Genomic DNA, 26245 nt, shown 5'->3' on the forward strand with positions numbered 1-26245 from the left:
AAATCGGATCAGATGAAGTTTCTTCCGCCGCGGGTAACCTTTCGCGGGTAATGGAAATCCTGAACATCTTTCAAAGAAAAGTTTTTACAACTGTGGCAACACGATAGGTTTCAGATATATAATTTTGGGAAAGGCAATCTTTCCGTTTGTTTTTACTGTCTGAGTTTCGTGCAGGCTTCGTGCCCTTCTTGCCGAAATCGGACATTCCAGTTTATGTACTCTAGATCTTTTCGAGTTCTTTTGAATGCTGATCTTTCCGACGGCACCCCAAATGAACAGAACTGGAAGGAAGAGAAGAAAAGAAAAGGGGATAGTGCTCACCAACTTACTGGCTTCACTTACAGTTTCCACGCGTTTCCGTTACGTTGAATAGTTGATTCGCATCCATGTAGATACTGCTACTGTCAGTCTTAGCAGACTATGACAATGACGCTACACATAAAGCAAACTATACAAGTAAAAAGAATGCAAGTAAGTCGAACACATTGTCTCGAGATACAGCGCGAAAATTAATGAAATCAAATTCAGTTTAGTCCAGAGTTATTTTTGTAGGTAATAGCCCAACAAATCCCGACGAAACATTGAAATTGGCAGGAACACCAAGCAAAATGAATAACAAAAATCTTATATCAATGCTTTATCTTTTAAATGAATAGCACAACGTTAGCACGGGGCGAGTCTCCAAGTACTAAATTTTAGATGGAGATTCTGATTCTGTGTCATCGTTTTGCAGGTCAATTGTTTTTTTTAACTTTTATTATTCAATACTAGCAGTTAATGAAAAGCTGTATAACATACATCTGAACACTACGCTAAGTGATGATGGTTGTGTAATTACGGTGCAGCACAAGTGCCATATTTGTCGACCCCTCGACATGCATGGACGTTTGAATCAAGGCAAAGGAGAATATGCTATTCTTGTAGATTACTCTCTTCCAGTAACTGTGTCATTAAACGCTTGGTGGTAGGGCTGGGTATCGGTACAGCGTACCGGTACAAAACCGTTTTTTCTTATTGGACCGGTCCAGAAAAACCGGACCTGAAAAAAATAGGTGGACCGGATGTTGGACCGATTACAAAATTAACAGATTATTTTCTTAGGCATTCACACGTTTTGGCGCTTGCAGGTGGAAGAAAATAACAAGAGTGAAGTAGAGTAGAGTTTATAGTAATTTCTACCAAGTTTTACAGCCAATCGTACAGGTGCAGTTAGCGTTGTATGATTTTAAAACGCCAGTGTAAGTCTAATACTCCACCAGACAGATCTCTTTGTAGTGAAATGGACCATTGGTATGAGTCATACTGCATCAGGTCCAGGTTCAGGTCCGGACCTGGACCTGATACTCTGGACCTGAACCGGACCTGGACCTGAATTTTCTGTACCGGTACCCAGCCCTACTTGGTGGCATATGGCATATGTCAATTACTACAGAAACTCGTTTTTGTGATACTCCTTTGGTCTACTTTGCAGTTTATCTTTATGTGTGTATATATGTATGTCACTGTGTAATGTTGTTTTTCTGGGTGTTCATACACGAAATAAAGTAATAAAGATACACACATGACCCTATGTTGATTCTTGATTCTATGCTGGACACAGGCTACAGTTAAGCGCGAGGTGTAGCCATGCAAAGCTAGAACGCGCGTTGTTAAGATAATGATGAATGATCTTTATTTTTAAGTTCTTACCCGAATGGGCTAAATGCAATAGTTACGTTCAACGTAAATCATTACGTAACTTAGCTTTACTTTTATCTTTAACAAAATGGTATGACGTTGTGCTATTTGATGAAATCTATCTTTTTATCTATGTCTCTTCTGTCTTCTTGAAACAAGTATATACAAGTTCACGGAGTTTTTGTACAGAGTAGACGGGGGATGTCAAAAAACGGTACAAATGTTTCGTCTTTTGCTAACTGCTTAAATCGTCTTTCTAAATTGAGGGTACATGTAAAAGAGCTACGTATACCACCGTACAATGGACATTCTAAAAGAAAATGAACTTTATTGGCAATGCAGATGAAGTTAAAGACTGTACAAATTCTGTCGCTCGGATAAGTCCGGTTGTATCTTCCTACTTCAATGTGTAGGGGATAACCACTAATTATCAAGTTAGTCATGGCTAGGCGATGGCAAACACTGTATATATTCATGATCACGTACTGTTCAGTTTCGTAGGTTTGCTTGGACTTTCTATATGTTCTTAGTTTGTTTCTATGATTTTCCTTTTTACTATTAAAGTTCTGAATAAAAAGTTAGAAGAAATATGTCTTTTAGCCTTTGCTTTACTTCTGACTGGACTGATGGTAAATTGCGGTATTGATGTAACAATAGTTAACCATGATACCCCCGTCACATTATATACGATGGAAGGAAGGTCGGCTGATTTTAAGATCGATGGTCTTGCGTATTTCTCGCCCAAAAATTGTCCCCGTCACATATAAGCGAGGCTCGTGCGATCGCCTGTGAATAAATCTATTATAATGAACCTCCCATGACCTCTTGCTTGCGGACAAGGTAACACAAAACGTTCCTTACAGAAAGACAAGATATGAATAAATGTTGTTTCTTTTGTTGTCGTAATCTTTTTAACCAATTAATGAAATGCGCGGGCATACTAGAAATGACGAAAGAAAAGAAATTGTGTCACAAAGGCAGCCTGCATACTACCATAGGGGCCACAATGTCAGCATTACCCTCACAGACGAGATGACGTAGTCTACCGCGCCATCCATTGGGCTAGTAGCAGGTGTATTTGCCACTCAAATCCCCCAGTATCCTCCCGTTCAGTATACTCAAGTCAGACAAGTCACATAAATCTGTGAAGCTTTTTCCGAAAGCGTTTGCAGACTTTTTCTATCGGAAAAGTTGCTAGGGACCCTCCGTTATATTGTTGAGCATTTCAAGCTCGAGGTCTAATTCTAAGGGACCATCGTCATTAAAATCTTGTAGCGAACCAGCAATACTTCGAACATGGTTTGATGCGATAAAATTCTTTTAAAGTGTGCGTCATTTCTTTGGGCTGCAGTCTAACAACTTTCTGTGACTCTAGCTTATAGATCTATTACTAGTACCTCCGTGAACACGTGGAACTGGAAGAAGTTTTGATCCTACCAATAAACCCACCAACAAAAGAAACCGATCGAAAACGTTACGAGATTCGTTGCGTTTAAGAGTCATTGCACGAGAAAACCAGGCAGAGGCCGGAAGATGGGGGTCGGCCAAATCGGTTCATACTTTGTATGTGTGATAGGTATGAGGAACTATTAACAGCCATATACTTAAAACCCTCCAGCTATTTTCCGTTATGGCGTTCTGGGACCCCCCTCAGAGACCCTCAAAAATCCAACAATTTATGGCTGAAAATTACTGAAATTGCGATGGCTATCCTGACAAATTTACATAAGATACGAACCTAACTTATATATTTCCATATAGCATGGGTCCTTAAGTTTTACAGATCAAAATTTGAAGATGATACATCAAAGTTAAGAGGTTGTACTAGAGGGTTACCTGAACCACTGAAAGTAGATTTTTATCACTGTAAATTTTTGTGATTTTTAAGGCCCATTATCTGCTATACGCAGTAGCTCTGGTGAATGGTTTTACTGTTGCTAGATTGAGGAACATCTACTTATTCAATCAAAAACAATCGTCATTTTGCTTGGGATTGGAATTGGGGTTGGCAACAAGCTGAGAGTATTTAGCAGTGTTTATGGCTTGGTTAAGCAATTAAATTTGACTGCTGAGTTACTCCCGAACACCAGCCGAACACTAGCCGACCATGCCGAACACCAGCCGACCCATTCCAGACCCACCGTTCAGAGCCGAATGTTTTGAACATTTCAAAACATTCGGCTGAGGCAGCCGAACACCAACCGACTCAGCCGAACGCCAGCCGACTAGCTCCCGAATCACTCCTAATACCCCCCTCACAATAGGCGCGATTCGATCGGAAGACTAGTTTACGAACTCTGAATGACATTTTCGTGCTTAAGACGTCCGGTGTTCTCACGATCATCTTGCGATTTTTACGGATCACCGGCAGTTTTCAGGAGTCTTACGACGGTCGCGGTGCAGCGAAACATGTTCTTAACATATGCGACTAGTCGAAGGAAATCTCCAAAATCGCACAGCTCGTTACCGAGTCGCAGATTGTGCGTACAAATCGTGCGTACCTCGCAAGGGTATCGGTCAATAGTCTTGCGTCAATCCAACAATTGAAGACCGATAGGCGAGCAAAGACATAGTTATTAATCATCGAGCGCAAATCGGATGGCGAACGCCCGTCAGTTGGGCAACGTTCGGGCGACGTTCGCCCGACTTCCGTTTGTTTACAAATATTGAATTTCTGGGAATGTGAGGGTAATTCTAACATTGTGGCCGCTGTGGCAGTATGTAGGCTGGCGTTTGTGACACACTTTATTTTCTTGCGTCATTTCTATTATGCCCGCGCATTCCATTCATTGGTTAAAAAGATTACGGCAACAAAATAAGCAACATTTATTGATCTCTTGCCTTTTTTGAGGAACGTTTTGTGTTACCTTGTCCGCGTGCAAGAGGTCATGGGAGGTTTATTATCATAGATTTATTCACCGTCGATCTCACGAGCCTCGCGTATATGTGAGGGGGACAGTTTTGAGGCGAAAAATACGCAAGACCATCTTAAGATCTTAAAATCAACCGACCTTCCTGCGATCGCGAAGAACGTCCGAAGATCGTATATAATGTGAGGGGGGTATAAACCATTGTCGGGAGAGTCGGGAGCCAAATTCGGCTATGTGTAACCTAGGCACAGTGTATGTCCCCTTTTTCTCTCGCTCATATTTCACTCTGTAGCAACTCTCGCAGAAAGGCGTGTTTTCTATTTATTTTCAAAGAAAACGCCTATCAAGTTGTGTTTTTGTACTTTTTCTTTTGTACCGCCCCAACGACCCACCAGAAGGTCAAGGGATAGGTGAGGTGAGGTGAGACATCTACACTATCTATAATTTACATATATTGTTTTTATGTAAGTATGTGGACCCATAAGGATATGCATTTGTAGTAAATCACGATGCTAAACTATGAATCAGCTGCCACAAGCTTCGTGTTGAATCAGGAAGGCACAACCGCACTCCTCCAGAACAAAGAATTTGTCAGTTTTGTAACTTGAGTAAAGGCCCCCTCTCACTTGACGTGCGGCACGCTTGCGGCATTGCTGCGTTCGTTCACTGCGGCACTGTTGTGTTAATTTCACCGATTTTGTATTGCACTCACACTGACGTGCGGCACTGTTGCGTTTCTAGACTAAATGAACCTGTTATTGACAATTGCAGCGTTGTCAATTTATGAAAAATCACCGTAAAATGATGAGAATGCCCCAAAATGAGATATATAATGAAAAGATTTCCCTTATGATAATGAATTATATGGTACATATGCTATAAATAACCTTGAAAGACTTTTACAGTAAAGGAAATGACCCAAATGAACGGACACGAACTATATACCAGATTTCACTCGATGTGTACGTTTTGCACCATGTAACGTTATGTGTAATTATGTATGTTTATATGTTTATTCACCAATTTTGCAAATTTCTAAAACGAAAATGTTTGATATTTCATACTTTTTTGTATGACGCTGAGTATTTTCATTGTCGGCGGATGGCTTGCCAGCCTACTGATGTCTAAGTCTATCATATTTGTAAAAAGTGAGAAAAATATGGCCCATGGGTCTGAATGACTGCAATTTTGTATTTTATCGGTGGCAGGCTACCAGCAATGATTAGCTTGTAACGTTATAACGCAAACGCAAACTCGTTATCATCCAACATAAATAATTTCTTTTTGAACGTTGTACGATAACCTTTATCTCTACATCCGTAGGTTAGTCGATAAACCAGTTACTTATTTTTTGTTTTCAAGTATAAAATACTGACCTACTTTCCATTAAATAAATAAAAAGATGTATTTTCAAGTTAACTCTGAATACGGATACAAGGTAAGTTTTCTGGAATTCGCAGTGTTTTAACTGGATCGAAAACCGCTGTAAAATTAATAGAACTGCATCTAAAATAGTTTTTCGGTGATAAAATGATGTTTACTTTTGATTCTTGGTGTAAAATAGGCAAAGACTATCCTTGATACTGTTTGGGGCATGATGGCGGCACTGCTGGGGCATTGTTGGGGCACTGTTGCGGCATCTTGCCACTTGCGTTATTTTTAAACTTTTTAAAAAACGTCGCGCTTGCAAGCGGCACTTCTAGGTTTGCTTGCGGCACCTCTAGGTTTGCTTGCGGCACCTCTAGGTTCCGTGGGGGTACATCTGCATTTTCGAATGCAGCAATGCCGCAAGCGTGCCGCACGTCAAGTGAGAGGGGGCCTTTAGCCCGATTTGGGATGAGCGCACAATAAAGGTTATCATCACTTTAAATTACACCCACCACACATACATAGTATCGACAGACTAGTCAATAGCTAATAGTAAATTGAAATCAAAATCAACTCAAATTTGTTCATTTTATTCTATCTAGGTGATTAGACTGCAAACGCGATGGTGTCAAAGTTATCAGAAATTTTATCGCCAATAGGGAACACGTACGGTGACGACTCAAGGATGACAGTGAGCGCATAGTCAGGAGCACAATCTATTTGGCAACATCTAGATGGAACCCATAATAATGAACAACGGGACCCTACCACTAGTTGCATGGGGGTGGTCCAAACCTCTTATAACATTAACACTATACAATAGTGGCGTGATCTGTCTCTTCTTTCCCTTCTCTTCTCTTCCTTCTCTAACTCTAGACTACTTAACAAAGGGTGAGTAAGAAGGTGTGGTAAAATGTCGTGTATAGGAAGTCTAAACTTGAATACTGTTGTCTTCAAATATTAACTTGCTACATATAAGGAACATGAGTTAAACTAACTACAAAATATGTGTTACGTGAACAAGTAAACAAATATAACGGTAACAATAACTTGAATAGAGTTTGTTGAAGCCTTGCATTAGGTTTTGTCCTTGCATTCCTTGTACTTGACATAAGTTGTGTTGATATGGATGGAGAAATAAATCGTCTTAAGTTGTTTAAACCTCCCATTAGGTTCTGTCCTTATGTTCCTTGTGATCTCAATAAGTTTTGTGTTGATGGTGAGAATAAATGGAATAATGTTCTGTATCAATCTTGCACTAGGTTCTGTCCGTGAGTTCTTTGTACTTTAGAGAAGTTCTGTGTGGAGTCCACGGACCATGAAAAATAAATTGAATAAAGTTCTGTTTTGATCTTGCGCATAAGGTTCTGTTCTTGAGTTCTTTGTACTTTCTTTGCACGCTAGATAAATTCTGTGTTGACCTGGAAACTAAATGAATAAAGTTCTGTTTTAACCTTGTAGTAGGTTTTGTCCTTGAGTTCTTTGTATAACTCTAGAGAGTTCTGTGTTGACCTTGAGAAAACTATCTCTTTTCAAGGAATTGAAGGAGGTTTAAAAGTTCATTTTCGTAGCCTCGAAGAGACGAGAACCAAACAGCAGGTTGTCCCTGTCATCAAAGTGACAGTCTACTGTTATTACCCCATTTTACCAATGATCATCAAATACAAGAAAGCATACATTAATGTAAAGAACCATCTGGAAATCAGCGAGATAAGGCCCCCATTCCACTTGGATGTCGCTCTCTGCAACCTAAAATTTGTCAGATCGCTCAACCGATTTTACAGGAGAAAAACAAATCATTTTACGCTTTGTGTGTTTTGTTGTCAATTCAGTCACACTTTTACATTTTGTATGATCTACCCGGTATGAAATTTTGGGTAACATATATCTGTTTTGGATCGCAGCGAGAGTGTTGACTTTGGTGGTTCAATGTCATCAGTAGATACTGGAAAAGTGATTTGTGACCTTTTTTTTACTATTACAGTAAGCTGTTTTTAGATTTTAAAGGAGACGGGGGAATCTCCGGAGACGGGGGAAACTCGCCATCACGGCAAACTCCCTTCATAGCAAACTCCCTTCCTCGGCAAACTCCCTTTCCCGGCACAAGAGAACATAGCCAAGAATGAAAATCGCGGACCAAGCCACCCCCCTCCCCAAAAGAAATAGCCCCCGTTCCGAAGAATGCAACTTATTAAAAGCGACAGCATGTTGTTTTCATTTCAATGACTGAGAACGAGCCTATATTGTTAGACCATGAAATTTCTAGAATTTGCACTGTGCAACTTTCGATGATGGATCATGTGTTGCCAAGAGAGACCTCCTAGATGGACATGGTTCATCAGTGTAATGTTACACCAGGGACGTCGTCTCGCCCTGGCATCGCCAGCTTCCATACCGAGAAAACTCCACCCACATTGAATGGATATCTTCATTAGGCCACAGCAAGTAAATTTTATGGATGACATCCCTTGCAGACTGCAAAAATAATGAGATAGGGCGAAAAAAAAAAAACAAGATGGGTAGAAAAAACAAGATGGCTAAATTTTCAAAATAGACACCATAAACGTGGTAACAAGAGTTTAGGTGACAAAACATGGTAGCACTGACAACAAATCATTCATTCCTGTATTCAAGACGTGAACTAGTGTTGTTAGAGTGACACTAGTGTGGTAGACTGGTATTACTTACCAAGTTGCCAACTACACTCGTGACTTCCATAGTGGTGCCACTTTTACAGCTATTCAGCTGGTTTCACTTCTATAACTACAGTCATGGCTACCTCGCTATTGTGACTTCTACAAGTACAATCATTAGGCTAAAACACAACATACTTTCCCATTTTGGTACTTTCTCGTCATGTTGACCTAGCCTGGGTACCATCCTATTTCTACCTGGTAGAATATGGATGATACTCAGGCTAATGTTGACCATCTCCAAAGAAGAAAAAAAATCTTGTTTTTTTTTTCTGAAATCAGGTGAAAATTAATGAGCGCGCGGATGTCATCCATAAAATTTACTTGCTGTGGCCTTAGTTGAGCACTGGCTCGTACGAGGTGAATCCTCACCGACCTCAGAGAAAGTTCTGCTTGCGCTTAGACCAGTAGAGTGCTACGTCGTGTCCGCGTGTTCGAAATTTGCCGACTTTTTCGCTCGTAGACAGCACGTACATGTAGCTGCATGATGTAAGGTTGGTTGTGCCCTTGGCTTTAGCGGAACTCCAGGGATCGATCGAGGTAAGTGATGCTTGTATAGACGATTTCTTTCTGTGTATTCGTATAGATAACGTCACGGGCACATGACAAAACTATTATAAATGTACTGGGACTGTACTTGAATCTACTTACACACAGATATATGCTTATTTCCACATGTCACGTGCACCGTCTGGACGTTTTTCAAAGCGCGTGTCATTTTTAAATGTCTTTTATGTATTATATATATATCGAAAGATTTATGATTATTCCTTGTTTCTTTTCACTACATAGACAGCAGCTTACATGTACCTTGTTGGTCCGGTACACATCAAGTACAACGGATTATGGCTCCGAAAGAAAAGGCGTACGTGGAGAAGAATGGTATGATGGGGTACATGAAGAAGCACCCCACAGAGAAGGATCCGCAAACTGGAAAGGCAGTGGAGGAATTCGAGGCGGTGTCAAATTTTACATTTGACATCGTAGAGAAGGTGAGATCAATCTACGACCGATAAGAAACTGCATATCAACTCTACAGGATGACAGTTGACACTTTCCTCTTGGGTGGGGGGTGATACTAGTACTTGAAGTGCCCCAGTGACCTTGTTCTTTTGGGACAAGGTAACATTTCGAAGCAGTGGGTCCGCTCCGGCTGTTTTTTTCTTTCTATTTTATACAGTTTTGCATGTCTTATAGAAAACGGTACAAAAATAAAAGCCCAAAAAGAAAAGCAACCGCCGTCGAACCGCTGGTTGGAGAGAAGGGACAATGTATGAGTGTCCAACATGTGTCTTTCGTAGCACCTGTTGCCCGTTAATCTACGCGGTAAACGGCACCTCCCATGTGGCTGAGGGGTTCTTGCCCTCTTAGTGACCTAAGGAAACAAATGATGTTGTCTTTCTGGTTACGACCCTGTAGACCTCAGGCCATGTTGCTTTGATTATATGGATGACATCCGCCTGCGCTCAATTTTCGACCGTTTCCAAAAAAATCAACCAACCTGTAAATTGTGCAAGGCATCTGCAAATTGATCAAATTTAGATACATGACATAGATTGTCCCCAAAAAACTTTGAAAACGTATAGGGATGTCATAGAATGCCAACATCAAGAGAGAGACTAAATGAGACAGGTAAACTTTAAAGATCACTAATGATAGCTAACAGTCTGGTACTTCTATTAAATGTTTTAAATTTTACATCCTCCACAAACTGCAAAAATAGCAAGATAAGTCGCAAAAAAGCTGGGTAAAAAAAAGATAGCTAATTACAGTTTCAAAATAGATGTACGGGAATGTTGTAATAAGAACTGAAGCAGCAAAACACGACATCACAGCAAACACATTCATTCCTGCAGTTAAGAAGTGCACTGGTGTAGTAAAGTGACACTAATGTGGTAGATTTGTATCACTTACCAAGAAGCTTTGGTCAAATTTTCATTACCATGGAAATTGTCTTGGTGGAAATAATTCTATCTTGAATGTGAACACAATCTATCTCAGTCCCTCTGCAACCAGATTTATGATTTTGTACTTTGAACTAACAGTGTCTCCCATCTTAACAGGTAACAGGAGATCATGCCGGTCACTTAGTGCACATCACATGCCATGACCAGAAGAAAGGGTAGGTTATAAACTTATGCAATCTAGAGATGCATGTTGGGTAAGTCCCAACTTTTCAGTGTTTGTTACTTAGTAACATACTACATAGAGTTAAGTTTCACTATAAATTACCCTTTACGATGAAAAGATGCAACTTTGATGGGTACTCATTCCAACAGCAGGAATTATTATCCTCACCAAGGTTTAGCCTGATTTAATCACTCTTTGTAGGCCTGTCCTACGTTTGGGCCTCCTGCTGGATTCTTTTGAACTGAAGTAGTTTGTTTTGTTGTTACAATTGGAAGGGTACTACTCGAGCAGGGGTTGTTGAATTGTAATTGTTTTTGGCACATATATCGGTGAAGATTAACATAATGAGATGGATTTAATTGTAATTGGCATGTTGTAAATGGAAAAAGGGGAATTTGTAATCATGTTACAGCTAGTACTAACGACCCATGAAGGGACACAATGTACTATTCAGCTGTGCTTTGGTGAGTGTATGTGGATGTCATCTGATCTCTATTTTATTTAGACAATAGACTAGTAGCGCACTACAGGGCTTACAATGTATGAAGTTTGTTTGGAACATGACAAAGTGGAGGCATTTAATGGGAGAAGTGTGTTTAGACCACTAGCAATAGTAAATGAATAAATAAACATTAAGGTTAATAGTGGAAACAAACATTTTTTGCCAATGATCATCAGTTTTGTGCATTTGACTTTATGTTTTTATGATAGTCAATTCTGAAACAACAGCCCTAAATCTAACTCTTTGACCAATATAGAATTGTAGCAAATGTTAATAAGTTTCTATTAGGAAGACTATTTCAACATACATGTATGTCATGAGATCTGTACATGTTGTTTTTTTTTACCATGAAATTGAGTTCATATCATAGTCTTCATTCTTATGAAGGCTGTAGATGATAAACTTCTTCTCAAGATGGACCCAGCTTCCTGTAATGAGTCTTGGCCCGGCCAGGCCGGTGTGTATCGCTCCTCTGATTAGCCAGAATGAATCGTCACTCGGTGGTTTTATTTGGTGGTTAAAGCAAAGGACCGGGCGTTATGACACCATGTACACCTTGGGGCAGGTCATTAACCCTTGATTAATATATAGCTTCTTGGCTGCACCTATTACATAGCTAAATATAAAAATAATTTAATGTAGTGCACAGTGAATATTGCGACTTTCCATGGGCCTTCAAGGCCTGGAAATGTTATCCTTCCTGACCAATTATTCCCCTTTTTGCTGAATTATCCCACTTTGTTGGTGGCTAAACATGTAATGATAGAATATGGGTAGGTCAGAGCTCACAACTAGTCTTAGCACAGACTTTGAGTAATGGAGGTGTTGAACTGTAAATAGACCTTTGTCTGTTATGGTTTAGGTTGGGGGTCACCAGGAGAGCACATGGGGAACAGAGTGATGTCAAACCGGATAATGAGTGTGAGTGTGACACTGTGTGTGAGTGTGAGTGTGAGCAAATGATCTAACTTGCAAAATTTGCATTTCACTGTGTCTCTTTTTAGGCTACCTACAAATTTGTACAAGCTAAAAGCTGCTGTTCCTATCTTCAGAAAGATTGTCAGAATTGTTTCATATTCTGTACAGTTCCAGAACCTACATTTTACACAGATCATAACCTACATGCCAACTATTATCACAATGCATAAGGAAACTCTAACAAGTACCATTATGCTGTCTGGTACCAACAATTTGCAGAAACACACGGAGGAAGAGCAATTGTTTTTATACCAAACTCCATTTTCATGCACTACTCAGGTCCCTTCAACTAGACCTAGTTCATTTGTAACCACTGAATAAGTCAACTAGCTCTACCACAGTCAGAACAAAACAAATGCCTCAAAATAAGAAATTATACAAGCTGAATTTAAAAGTGAACTTGTGCAATAACAATATGCCAATCTGTTTCACATCACAGGATCAGGTACATCCCAGTCGATGCGAAAAAAGACCGATTTGTCAAATACGCAAACAGAACCATGGGGGACCAAGACTGGGCAGGGCTAAGGTGCTCCATAAGTGACACAGCATTTCAGGAACTCCTCGTCAGAAAACAGCTGGAGTTCGAGCGAAGTCCAAACCTTAGGACGAGACGTGGGACGACAATCGTCGGCAAGGTCCAAGAAGAAGCTGCATGGATATTCAATGATGAGGTTAGAGCTTTTTGATAAACACAGTGGAACAACTTGGAAATAGAAATATTTTCAATTGTTATAACTTTCAATGTCCAACATTAACATTGATGCCCAGAAAAATATCAGCATATGAGTGTAATAGGGAATACACTGTAAATATACAAATGATTTGACTGTGAATAATTAGAGTATTGTTTTATAATGAATTTTTTTTAAAGGTCCATCTAGTAGCTTACGAAGATGCTAGAGGAAGGTTGAGGGTCAAGCGTGTGAAGGCAGAAGACCAGACATACAGGCTACTGCCGGACAAGGGACACACCTGGGAAGCAAAGATTCAACTCCCCCTGACACTGGCCCCAATGAAACGTGCTGTCAGGGTCAGTCTGTATGCATTTTATAGCCAAATCACCTGTAAACTAGTAAAGAGGTAAATTCTGTACTTTCAGATTGGTAACACTTGCTCATCTAGATTTTTAAACTCATTATGGTGCCTGCCCCTACTAAAAGACAAAATGTATGCATTGATACTAGGAATGGGGGTATTAAGTTTTTGTAATGGGCAACATCAGAATGTTTCATTTTCAAAAAGAAGTACTTTTGAAATTACATTGTATACTTAATAATATATAATTTTGTATGGGTGTTTTTTGTTGGGATAGCCAATTTTTGCAAAAGGGCTCCTTATATTTGAAAAGTTAAAGTTGAAGGGTCAGATGCCCTGTTCTCAAATGTTGACTTCCCTGATAAATTTGGATATATTGCATTTATTTTATAATCCAGCTGATGCGGGGGGCATTTCAGCATAACTTCCTCCCAGCAATGGCAGTACTTTCGCACGGGGTCATGGCCATGAATGCGGAGACAGTGGCAAGCAGGTTTGACAGCTGCCCCGTCACGATAGCTGTTGGACCAAGTGGTCTAGGCAAGACCATGGCTCTGAAAACCACGCTCAGCATGATCGGTAAGACTTTAATCATTTCTAATATTTCTCACCTTTCTAAGCACTCTAGCTTTTTGACAACATAGTAATTTAGATACCCTTCCAAGAAATATAAGACATAGTTTATTTGCAAGTTCTGATTACTAACTGCAAGTACATGGTAGAAACATAGGACCTACAAACATGTGACAATGAGGGATTAACATTATAATTTTTAAAAAAGAGACTGCTTAAGAGTTAGCCATATCTGATCAGGTTGAGTTTGACTCGAGATCCTGGAAGCAAACAGCACAAGAAGGCGAACAGCCCCACTTGTTCTCCAATTAGTGGGTTCTTCAATTTCAACAGGAAAGTGTTTTTCTGTTAATACATAAATTTCGGAAATTTTGGGTATGCTTTCGCAACTTCTCTAAATGAAGTGATTCTTTTGGCTTGTTTTTACATAATCTAATATGTGTATCACCCTCTTTCTACTTTAAGGGGATGAGCGTGAATTCTGTCTTTGTTGTTTGTAGGGCACAGTCCAAACCAACTATGTACTTCTATCTAAGGCCATGTGCACACTGACTTAATTTTATTGATAACATCCACAAATTCGAAATCTGGCAATATGACCATGATATGACTACTCTCCAAGCAGAGGTTTGGCTCCGGCTGTTTTTTTCGTTTTTTAATCGGTTTTATCGGACTTTGTATTTTATACTGTTTTCTTGATGTCTCGCGGCTGAAAAGAGAACAGTATGAAATAGAGAGCCCAAAACGCCTAAAAACATCACAACAGCCGGAGCCTAACCTCTGCTTGTATAGTATGATACGACAAACACATGTACACCATCAAAACGCGTCAGCATCAAAGGAGGGCACTATTGTGGATTATATACAATCGGAGAGGGGATGTTACGTTTGCACAGTAGGTAACGAAAGACTGACGAAAACCAGCGAGTATTTCCCACACAACTTCAAATTCAAAGAGTTAGACGTTCTATCCTGGACGATGAGAGAAATTAATGGGAGAGGAGTTGAGGTCAGTTTGATTGCCAAACCATGTTTGTTCAGTTGAGACTGCCCTTTAACTTAAATTCTTATCACAGTCATATATCATTCACAGTCCTTGGAACCATATACCTTCTAATAGTGTACTTCTTTGATCGTTCCTGTCAATATATGAGTCTGCTAAGATGATTGATACAACCTACATGTGCCTCCTGCAAATAAAGACTTGTTGTTTCTTTTCACACACTGTGTTCTGTGATTCAATTCATAATGCCAGCTTTGTGGTCCTGTGGTTTAGCAGAATTTTTTTATTTGCTGGATTTTTTATTTTTTCGCCCTCTCGCCTTAGTTTTGGGGTCTCCAGAGGATGTCATCCATAACATTAAGTTGCTGTGGCCTAATGTATACATTTTGGAAGTTTTATAGAACCTCAGCTTACCAATATGGGTTATGAAGGAATATCTTTATTTGCAGGCAAGTTTGGTATATTGTTCTCTTTTGACGAAATAAGATCCTCAAACATCAGGGTCCTGTGGAGTTATTATCTAGCTGATAAACAGTCATCTTTAATTAAACCATTTTCTCTTGTTCAACTTTCAAATTGAGTTGTCTGTTTGTTTTTGTCATAAACATACTATTGTCAATATAGTACATAGTGGCAAAATTGTTCAGCATGCTATAAGTTACATGCTTATCAAGTTTTGTTGCAATACCAATAATGTAATACGAATACCACTGTCATGGTCACATGTCAAATTTTTTTTTGAGCAACAAATACTGACCCTTTTTAATATTCTCAATGAAATAACTTACATACGACTTATGATGTTCCATTTATATCACTGCAGGTATCGGGAACAATGGGTGCCTGAGGCAATACAAGAGGGAAGCCGTGATATCGCTGGCCAATAGAACCACCCTTGGCTGCTACCTGGATGACCCCCATTCCGTAGAGTCAAAGAAGGAGACTGCGGTTGACTTCTACGGAATGGGGGCATTCTACACCCTGTCCAGGGGTGTAGAGTTTGCCAGGTGTGGTTTCATGATGACCGCGAACTGTCCCATGGAGCAGCATGAGGAGCGGTCAGTAACAATAACATTATGTTTCATACTGAAATGAGCAACAAAGAGTAATGCGATGCATTTACCTAACGTACACACAGCCATGCAGGCCTTGTCAGATAATCTATAATGCTACAATATATCACCTGATTTATTTTCATAAATAATGACAACAGGCTATAATATCTAACTTACTGATTTAGATACTAAATTAGAAATTTGTTGCTACAGCTCTTTACGATCAAGACAAGGGTTCACTTATTCTGCTTGCCGTTTGTAGGATTAAAACAAAATGTACACAGAAATTCCATTATTATTACATGTACACATGTATGTCCAGCACCAACAAAATGTGAGAGGCACAGTTGATAAGACAACTTTTTTTTTCTGTACCTGCAGGGATCTTCGTAGATTCGTGTACATTCCTTTTGTTGGCCCCAAAATCAGCAACACTGGGGGAGATGAGGAAAGGGTCAAGTTGACGATGATGAGGAACGAAGATCCCCTCTCTTCATGTATTAGAACCTTAGTCCTGATCGGGGAGGAGTTCAGGACGAAAGGCTGGATGGATGTTCTCAGACAACAACAGGTGTGGGCTGCAGAGTTCCCAAATGTGCTGCGAGACACCTGGCGGAATTACAGCACTCTACATTGGTTCACCCTGAGGGTATGGCTGCACATTTTCAGATTCTCTGTGCAAGAATATATATATATATATTATCGAGCAGATTAAAATTGGACTGAGCAGAGCACTTTGGACTAATGCTTGTAGCCTTTCACAGACTACACCTATATATCAGATATTTTGTGAAAATGTGTATTGAAAGGTAATTAATATCTAGAGTGCAATTAGATGTCTCCAGGAACAAAGTCAATTCTGCAGAATTCTGCAGAATTCTGGAACCTGAGCCAGAATTCTGCAGAATTCTGGAGCCTGAGCCAGAATTCTGCAGAATTCTGGGAACCTGAGCCAGAATTCTGCAGAATTCTGGGAACCTGAGCCAGAATTCTGCAGAATTCTGGGAACCTGAGCCAGAATTCTGCAGAATTCTGGGAACCTTAGCCAGAATTCTGGGAACCTTTGTTCCTGGAGACATCTAATTGCATTCTACATATTAATTACCTTTCAATATACATTTTCACAAAATATATGATATATAGGTGTAGTCTGTAAAAGGCTACAAGCATTAGTCCAAAGTGCTCTGCTCAGTCCAATTTTAATCTGCTCGATAATATATATATATATATATATATTGCTAGCTATTAGGATGTGTACCAGTACTGGGTACTGGTTACAGTATGAGGACATTCAAGGCACAAGTCCAAAATTGATTAATGCATTGAAATCATAACCATCTTTGTTTTGATATTCTATCGAAAGCCAGCATTAGGCACATGAAACCAGTAGTACATAATATTTTGTATACTGTTTATTTATTTCTCCGTCCTAAATGAGAATGACAATTCAATTTGTAAACTTCTTCATGCACAAGTACAGGTGCCATTAAACCTCAGTCTGTAACTAAGTCCTGTACCTGTACTTTGCAGTTTGTACATTATGTATAGGTCAGACATCGAAGTTAGGGCTGCCCATAGGAAAGCATGTTATAATACACTGAATGAAGGCTTAAAAAAAGTACTAACATATATTTCAATCTTAAAAATTCTTCTCCACCAGAAAGTCACTTGGGTCTAGTTTATAACCATTCAAAGAAAACGGGATTGTTTTGGCTCATTCTCCAAGAAATGCTCGCTCTATGAAAACCTCACCTTGACCCCTGTTCCCTCCTGATACAGCCGGTAGCACCCTACAACTAAAATCTGTCCTTATACCAGCTGAACTGCTGAACTGAACAAATTTTGACCCAAACAGGAAAGCTTAGACCCTACCTGTCCATTCTAACTCAAAAAGTCTCCAGATTGGGCAAAAATTTTCAAGGAAAAGAAGGATTTTCAAGGATTTTAAGTCAAACCCAAATCGTCTTCCCATTTTGTGCACTATACTACGCAACACAACTCTGACGTCAGCTCTATAGGTATTCGCATACGTGACTGTAACATATCATTTGTAACTTTTTAGTATTTTACAATTAAAAAGCATTCAGAGACCTCATACCTCCATGAAATATTTTGATACTTTGTAGATAATTCAACATCCCACCACTTACGAAGTAGCACTATTTCTTTTAACTCACAGGTGTGTGAAGTGTTTGGAGTGTCTGAAGATGAGGTTAACAGCTTCTGGGAAGAGACGATTCATCCATTTGTCTTGACACATATGGTGGAACCACAAAGTGGGGATCAAATGGAAGAATGCCCAACACTGCTCGGCACAGTAAGATCTGAGATTGTCAAATGGATCACTACAACAAACCCTCTGGTAATTTGACCATAGTTAATCAGTTTATACATGAAAAACATAAATCATCAATGAAGGACATTTCACACTGAGGCATATACTACAGTATATATAGCAGTAACTTGTTTTGGTGTTTTTATTTTCTGAATGAATTTGTGCATTTGGTGTTCCTGTGCCTTTGTTATTTTACCAATTGACATTTGGTATGGGGTGCCTTCAGCTTTAGACTGTGGCAAGCTCAATCTTACATCTTTCCAAAATGTCATGGAAATAAATTCTCCCTTGACTTCTGTAGATTTTGCACTTGGACCCATATTCATCTTTATCCTTCCACATAATACCAGCAATCATGTTATTTTTATGAAACTTCTCTGCATGTTTTTACCTAAAACTAACAATTGAAGTGAAAGAAGTCTTGGGCACAAGAATAACCCTCTTGAGGGAATGAACCATGAGTTGCATGTGCTATCCTGCAAATGTTATCATAATCAAACAGAGACTCATGAGCAAGTGTTACCATTGAATCAATTCAACTAGGAATCTTACCGAGTATAACAATGTCTGTGGTAATCATTTGATGCCCTTCCATATTACCTTAAAGGAACTGCAGACTGCAGTCAAACGAGGGAAACCAACTTACCAAAAGCTGGGGCGTGTAGACAGCTTACTGGTGTTAAATGAGGCCCTTGCTGTTGCCGTGCCTGATGTCTCTGGTACCACTATCCGGGAGCACCTGAAAGCCAGTGACCAAGGCAAGTCAACATCCACATCACGCAAAGTGAAGCTGGGGTCTACAAAGAAGAACATGCGCTTCACGGCTTTCAAGTGGGACAGTTTCACAACAGAACAACAGGAAGACATACTGAGACGTAAGTCATATCAAGTACTAGAGTTGGGTACATTTGTGAACAAGTACAGGATATTTCCCACAAAGTTAACAAAGAAATAAGGTATGAAAAAAAAGGAACTGTGAGGCAGCAGAATGACTGCTCAAGATTACTAGGGTACCAACATGCCCTAATTCTAGAAAGTCTAGAATACACATATTTAGGCCACAGCAAGTAAATCTTATGGATGACATCAGCGCGCGCATTAATTTTCGCCTGATTTAAGAAAAAAAAAACGAGAATTTTTTTTCTTCTGCAGGGATGGTCAACATGATGATAAAGTACCAAAATGAGTAAATATGTTGCATTGTAGGCTAATAATTGTACTTGACACTTGTGAGGTACCCAGGACTTAAGTTGAAGAAATGAAACTTAGTGGGTACTAGTAGTTTTAAAAGTGACACCAATATGGAAGCCATGAGTGTGGTTACCAACTTTGTTGGTGATGCCAGTCTACCACACTAGTGTCACTTTTACCACACCAGTACATGTCTTATATACAGGAATGAATGCCTTGTTGGCTCTGATACCGTGTTTTGTCCCTTTAATTCTTGTTACAACATTCATCACAACTTTATGGTACCTATTTTTGAAAATGTAGCCATCTTGTTTCTTTTCATCCATCTTGTTTTTTTTTCGCCCTATCGCACTATTTTTGCAATCTGCAGAGGATGTCTTCCATAAAATTTACTTGCTGTGGCCTTAGTTAAGTAAGGTGTCCACTTACATAAGTTACAAAGTTGGAATAGAAGTGAGTGACTAGGGAAGCCCCTGTAACCTAAAAACTGGTAGGATGACACTCACATAGCAAGTAGTAATTAGAGAATAATGAAAAAATTTCATTGATCAAGCAAATTACTAGTAAGTCCTAATGAGGAAAATTAGCAATACTATCAACATATCAAAAATTGAAATGACATGGAAACTGTTATTGATGGTTTGTGACCTACAGATTCTGTTGAAAAATAGTAAGTACAGTGCATGGCTTTGTACAATAACTTAAATTTTGCACAAATTGCTATGATAGCAGGTGACACTTACGTTTTTATAACAGAATCACTCGAGAAGGAGGTGTTACTTTCCAATAAATTGTGTATCAATAATTCATAATCAGCGCACTGTTTCAGAATTCCACTTGTGGTGAACTTCGTGACGTGTGTTTGTAAAACGCACTTAACTCATCTGCCCTTAATGACAACGACAATGATCAGATTCTTTATTGCACAATGATATTTATGCCAAACATGGGCTGAATGCATTCATTGATCAGATATCTATCAGAAAATAACTCTCCACTCATTGTCATTGAAATGTAGAAAATGACAATTTTTCATTCAGTTTCAGTGAAACCAACCTGTTTGTTTAGGAAAATCCCTCTTATAACCATAGCCAAAAAATGGCGACTTGTTATTTTCTTACCCATTGGTTATATATTACAGGGCAGGTAACAAACGTTACCGGTAACATTTGTTACAACTAGTAAACTTTACCCCTTTTTCTTCAAAAAGATTAACATTATTGGTTACATCATTGAGACATAAGTGGATGTCCCTAGGGACATTTAAAAAGTAGGCAGTATTTTTACATCAGGTCATATAGAAAGCTTAGAAAGCATCAAACAATGGGACGTTTATATTACAGTGATTTTTGTACAACATTTTGTTAAGCAAGGTGGAATGCAAATGGCAGTCAATGACCCTTTCTTGTTTCTTTAGAAAGCCAGGAAAACTGTACAGCGTCACAAAAACGGCCATTTCTGGCCTTGCACGTGGATAATATAACCGTAGCAACCATCGTACTCTTGGTGGTAACGTTTGTTTTACTTACTGAATTTGGCGACAGGCATAAACCTCCTCACACAGCCTTCAAGATCAGTGATAGTAGCGATCTGCATAACGTGATCGGACAGAGGGCCTGGGTAGCTGGTTTCACCTGCTGAACAATCATTATGATTATGGGAACTGAATTGTTATATTTTGGGCTACTATTTGAATTCTTTGTTTCTTCTCAGGCGGCAGCCATTTTTTAAGAGGGTGAAATCCCATGCGTCGCTATAATAATGTTCCAACCATCAACCAGTATGAATGTTAGGGTGCATCTTTTGTAAAACATTACAGGGGTTGGGGAAAAACGAAGTGACTTGTGATGTTGTCAATCAAATAAATTCCAATAAATTACATGTACGTGTAAGTGCCATTAAGAATTTAGGTCTAAGATACATTCTCCAAATGAATTCAAGTCCACCAAGAAATCTTACAGTTTGCACTTTCAACATCTTACTGAGAGCATTTTTTTTTACTGTTAACACAGATTTGGAAGACAACAGTGATGGTGATCAAGGCATCGGGCTCTCTAACCCCACTTCAGGTTAGTATACTGATTCATTATGATTCTATCATGACTAAGCTTAGGAACATACCAGTCCAGTTCCTGAGTTCTTGAGACATTTAGTTAGATGTACATTTCTTATTTTGTCATGTCTCAATGACAGATACAGAATGCCTATGCACATAAGGTTGCATCCAGCATAATCCATTTTGATGGTCTTCTCAAAATATCTCACATATTGAGGTCATATCACCCAGCTGTACAACTCGAAAGGCTGGCCCTTCCCATTGACAGCAGGTACAAAAATGAAAAAGAAAATGTCGAGGGGAGCATATTTCAAGGGTTACAAAAAATCTGGAGACAGACAGCCAGTCACCAAAATAATGTATCTTCATAGTTATGTAATTCCAATAAATTACATGTACGTGTAAGTGCCATTAAGAATTTAGGTCTAAGATATATACATTCTCCAAATGAATTCAAGTCCACCAAGAAATCTTACAGTTTGCACTTTCAACATCTTACTGAGAGCATTTTTTTTACTGTTAACACAGATTTGGAAGACAACAGTGATGGTGAACAAGGCACCGGGCTCTCTAACCCCACTTCAGGTTAGTATACTGATTCATTATGATTCTATCATGACTAAGCTTAGGAACATACCAGTCCAGTTCCTGAGTTCTTGAGACATTTAGTTAGATGTACATTTCTTATTTTGTCATGTCTCAATGACAGATACAGAATGACTATGCACATAAGGTTGCATCCAGCATAATCCATTTTGATGGTCTTCTCAAAATATCTCACATATTGAGGTCATATCACCCAGCTGTACAACTCGAAAGGCTGGCCCTTCCCATTGACAGCAGGTACAAAAATGAAAAAGAAAATGTCGAGGGGAGCATATTTCAAGGGTTACAAAAAATCTAGATCTGGAGACAGACAGCCAGTCACCAAAATAATGTATCTTCATAGTTATGTACATGTAATTCCAATAAATTACATGTACGTGTAAGTGCCATTAAGAATTTAGGTCTAAGATACATTCTCCAAATGAATTCAAGTCCACCAAGAAATCTTACAGTTTGCACTTTCAACATCTTACTGAGAGCATTTTTTTTACTGTTAACACAGATTTGGAAGACAACAGTGATGGTGATCAAGGCATCGGGCTCTCTAACCCCACTTCAGGTTAGTATACTGATTCATTATTCAACAAGTTTATCCGTACTACTTTATGTACCAGCATCATGGACCCCGGGATTCACCCATTAACACTGTGTCATGCTACCTTATGGCTTCACACTTGTTAAAAACTTATCGCACAGTTCATCATCAACAGCTGTGTGTTATCGTATGTGGGACATGGGAACCGACATCTAATGTTCCACTAATGACCCTGTCAATCAAATGCCTGTCCCCGTTTGCAATGAAGCATGTAAGAATTCTCGTCCCAAATGAAGTTTAGCCATATTATATTCCCGGAATTCGACTAAGAAACATCAAGGCCCTATTCCGTGCTTCATACTTATTACGTCCATAACAGAAACATGTTAACTTAATACTTGGTGCGTTTGTCAGTCTGTCTGTCGGTCTTGTAGGTGTGTCTGTGTGTGAATGTGCCTGTGTATTAGACCATCCGGTTACTTATTGTCACTATATCTTTTAGACTTTGGCCACATGTTATCTCACAATCCATACTTGTTTAGTAAGATTCACATGACACAGAAATATTAAGCAACTTTAGATACAACGATATATCTAACACCATGAAAAGAATCATATAGGATATAAGCACAACGTCACACACCAAAGAAGACAAAACAAGCAACATATACCAGACCTACGTCACAGACTATGTTACCTACGGTCACTTGTTGTTTCTTCTTCTACTTGTTCCTAAGTTCCAAAGAGGAAGCGAAAGCGCAAGAGTCAGGAAGCCAAGAAGAAGAAGAGGAAGAAGAGGAAGAGGAGTGAGATGCTGTTGTAAGAGTGTTTAGGTTAGGTTAGGTTAGTGTTAGGTCGAACAAGGAGTATTTACACGACATAGACCCCTTCCTTCTGTTACACTGTTACACGAGACTCAGTCTTAACCTCAGGGTGTCTCATTTTGCCCCCCTTGACAACCCCCCCAAAGCTCTGTTGGTCTGGCTGTTATGTTGTTGTACAAATGTATGTGCCCAACCCACTTCAGATTGTGAAGGAGTATGACACCTACTAGTAGGTACAATTATAAAGCATAAGGTATGCTGGCTGTTCAGTGGTGGTTTAGTCAAATTTAGTGTAACTTTCATTCAAGAAGACAGGCAATTTGGACTGGTGGCTATGAACTTATGAAGCATGGATTTTTTTAAAACATAGATTCTGAAGTGTACTTGCCAGCTGCATGTTTTTGACCATTTCCAGAGCAGACTTGGTCTCTTTTGAAGGGTTTTTATCACTAAGTGGTTACTATAGACAAGGCAATCATCAGCAAACAGTTTCAGTTGTGATGTTATTTCTTTTTGATGTTGTTAATGTACATAAGAAACAGTTCTTTATACAAATTAGTCCTTATCCCATGAAGAATGGAATTTTATGAAGCCAGTGGTGAGGTAATCGCGTAGCATTGGTAACATTAATCAACTTAGAGTTGCAAGAATGTTTAGTCCTGGAGTGTGTTTAAGTTTAATAATGTTGAGTCGGATTAGGAAGTAGGGTGTGAGTCATGTAAGTTGTAACGTACATTTTAGTGGTTCCATGTATGTTATCTTAACATATAACGTTATGTTAAACAGATACAACAAAAACACTTTTGTGAGCGACATAATGGCAAGTGTTGTGAGAGTGTTATAAGCTCAAGACAAATGCTCGTCTACGATACCTGTGTCCGGCTGTCATTTGTGCTGTTAATGTTCGTAGTTCAGGTCGAGAGGTCACCATTTCCGAGCCGGTAGCATGATGGGAAAAGTTTTTGTGAAAAGTAGACTGGTATTATGATAACAACAACAACAATATCAGGATACAGGAGCGCCTTCTGGTACGTCAAATGATTTAATTGAAATTGTTTTGTTAGTGTCACATAGGGACAGTCATTATGCCACTCCGTTTCCTCCATTAACCCGGAAATCGAAACCGGAAGTAAACAATGAGGGACTGTCAATGTCATCCCAAGGAGGTTGCCGGCACCTCTCGTTATATAGACTTCTAGATGCCAAGACACTTCAAGCAAAGGTATTTATAGCTGTTGATGCCAAGCCCAGGAATTGTACGGGGCAAGAGTGATCTTGAATTCCACAAAAGAAGAATAATTAGCAGAAGACCGCGGGATCGCAGGAGGGGACTATCCTATCATCATATCCTCCCCCTCCCCCCGTCCATGATTTCCCAATCCGGAGCGCGAGCGTGCGATGAAAAATCGTAGTAATTTATTCTCCTTATGTGATAAAGACCATTTAGTTCTTGGAGATGTTATTGAAAAGTCAATAATGATTGAGACTTGCATGCTGTGCAGTGATCCAAGAGGGTGGGTCAGTCTTAATACCGGAAACCACAGGAATCCAGAGGAAACCACAGGAAACCATACATAGGTGGGTGAAATCTACTGAAATACATTATCTTTTGTTGAGTAAACATGGCAGGTCGGTATATTTTAGCAAAGAATAATCTACATGGCCCTTGAATGAAGAAATCGTCAGAAAATGCCTTAGACGACGGCTGCCCGGGGGCCATGTTTGTTTTCATTGCAGAGTACTTATTTGTTTAGTGGTGTTTTGATACTAGTAACTTTCACAAGACAGCTGAAATCTACCGAAATTCAACACAAAAGGCTGTTATATATTGCCATAAAAGATGTACATAAAAAAATAGCCCACTGGTACAAGAAATCACTAGAAAGTACGGCAAAGTACTGGGCGACCCCGGCCTGTTGCATCGCTACAATTCTTGACGCTAAAACTGTGGCGGACCCTGCTAAATAAAGAAGTTTTCAATGTTTACCGGGGCTGAGTTAAAGAAGTACTGTTTCAGCTGTCTTGTGCAACTTGTCATACCCTGCTTACAACAAGTAAGTTACTCTGCAATGAAAAAAAAAACATGTCCGCCAGGTGCGGCAGCGGTCGCCCGTAGTCTATAGGCATTTTCTGACAATTTCTTCATTCCAGGGCCACATGTAGGTTATTCTTTGTCAAAATATAGCGACCTGCCATGTTTACTCATCAAAATATACTGTATTTCAGTAGATTATACATTCCTTCATGTGGTTTTCTGTGGTTTCCTCTGAATTCCTGTGGTACCGGTATTAAGGCTGACCACAAGAGGGTCTGCATGGGGATGATGCTAATGGTAAATATAGGAGTGACGGTAACGCTTAACGAAAAATAAGAAAGGCCGACAATGCTTAACGGTAAATTTGGAAGCTTCCCAATATTGCAATGAATTCTGCAGCCTTAGTGGCCAGGATTCTGCATACATCAAAACTGCTAAATTATGAGGTGTGGAGCCGGTGTCACTATTAGTATAGATAGTGGTGCGTACCTAAAACACGGAACCGGAATTGGACTTGTAAAAACGTTTGGCAATTGACACACCGAGATGCCAGCCAGCCTATCAAAGCTGGTCACATGACTTTCCCGCCATTATTCGTCAGGCTCTCGTCTCATCGCAAACTTGACACACAATCAACAGAAGATTAGACATTGTTCGGAAGATTAGACCAGTCCTTGGAATCTTGGAATGACTGGACCTGTTCAAGCTATAATGCCCTACATTTCTATACCTTAGTTAAAATAACTAGAACTTGTATGTGTTGGACATAGCGTATT

General features: G+C 39.4%; 1 long non-coding RNA gene across 5 annotated transcripts; it reads right to left on the minus strand.

Moving 5' to 3' along the window:
• Positions 1–10232: 10232 nt before the first annotated feature.
• Positions 10233–24451, minus strand: LOC118404537. Of its 5 annotated transcripts, none has more exons than XR_004829778.1 (5): positions 24307–24356; positions 23312–23342; positions 18869–18961; positions 16263–16496; positions 10265–12869 (listed from the first exon to the last, which is right to left on the minus strand). It is a non-coding gene; the product is annotated as an uncharacterized LOC118404537 (long non-coding RNA). The 5 variants fall into 5 exon arrangements; XR_004829780.1 differs by having other exon boundaries at positions 23308–23342; XR_004829779.1 differs by having other exon boundaries at positions 23291–23342; positions 24307–24349.
• Between the last annotated feature and the right edge of the window lie 1794 nt (positions 24452–26245).

The sequence above is a fragment of the Branchiostoma floridae genome, chromosome 17 (genome assembly GCF_000003815.2).
Source record: "Branchiostoma floridae strain S238N-H82 chromosome 17, Bfl_VNyyK, whole genome shotgun sequence".
NCBI classification, from domain to species: Eukaryota; Metazoa; Chordata; class Leptocardii; order Amphioxiformes; family Branchiostomatidae; genus Branchiostoma; species Branchiostoma floridae.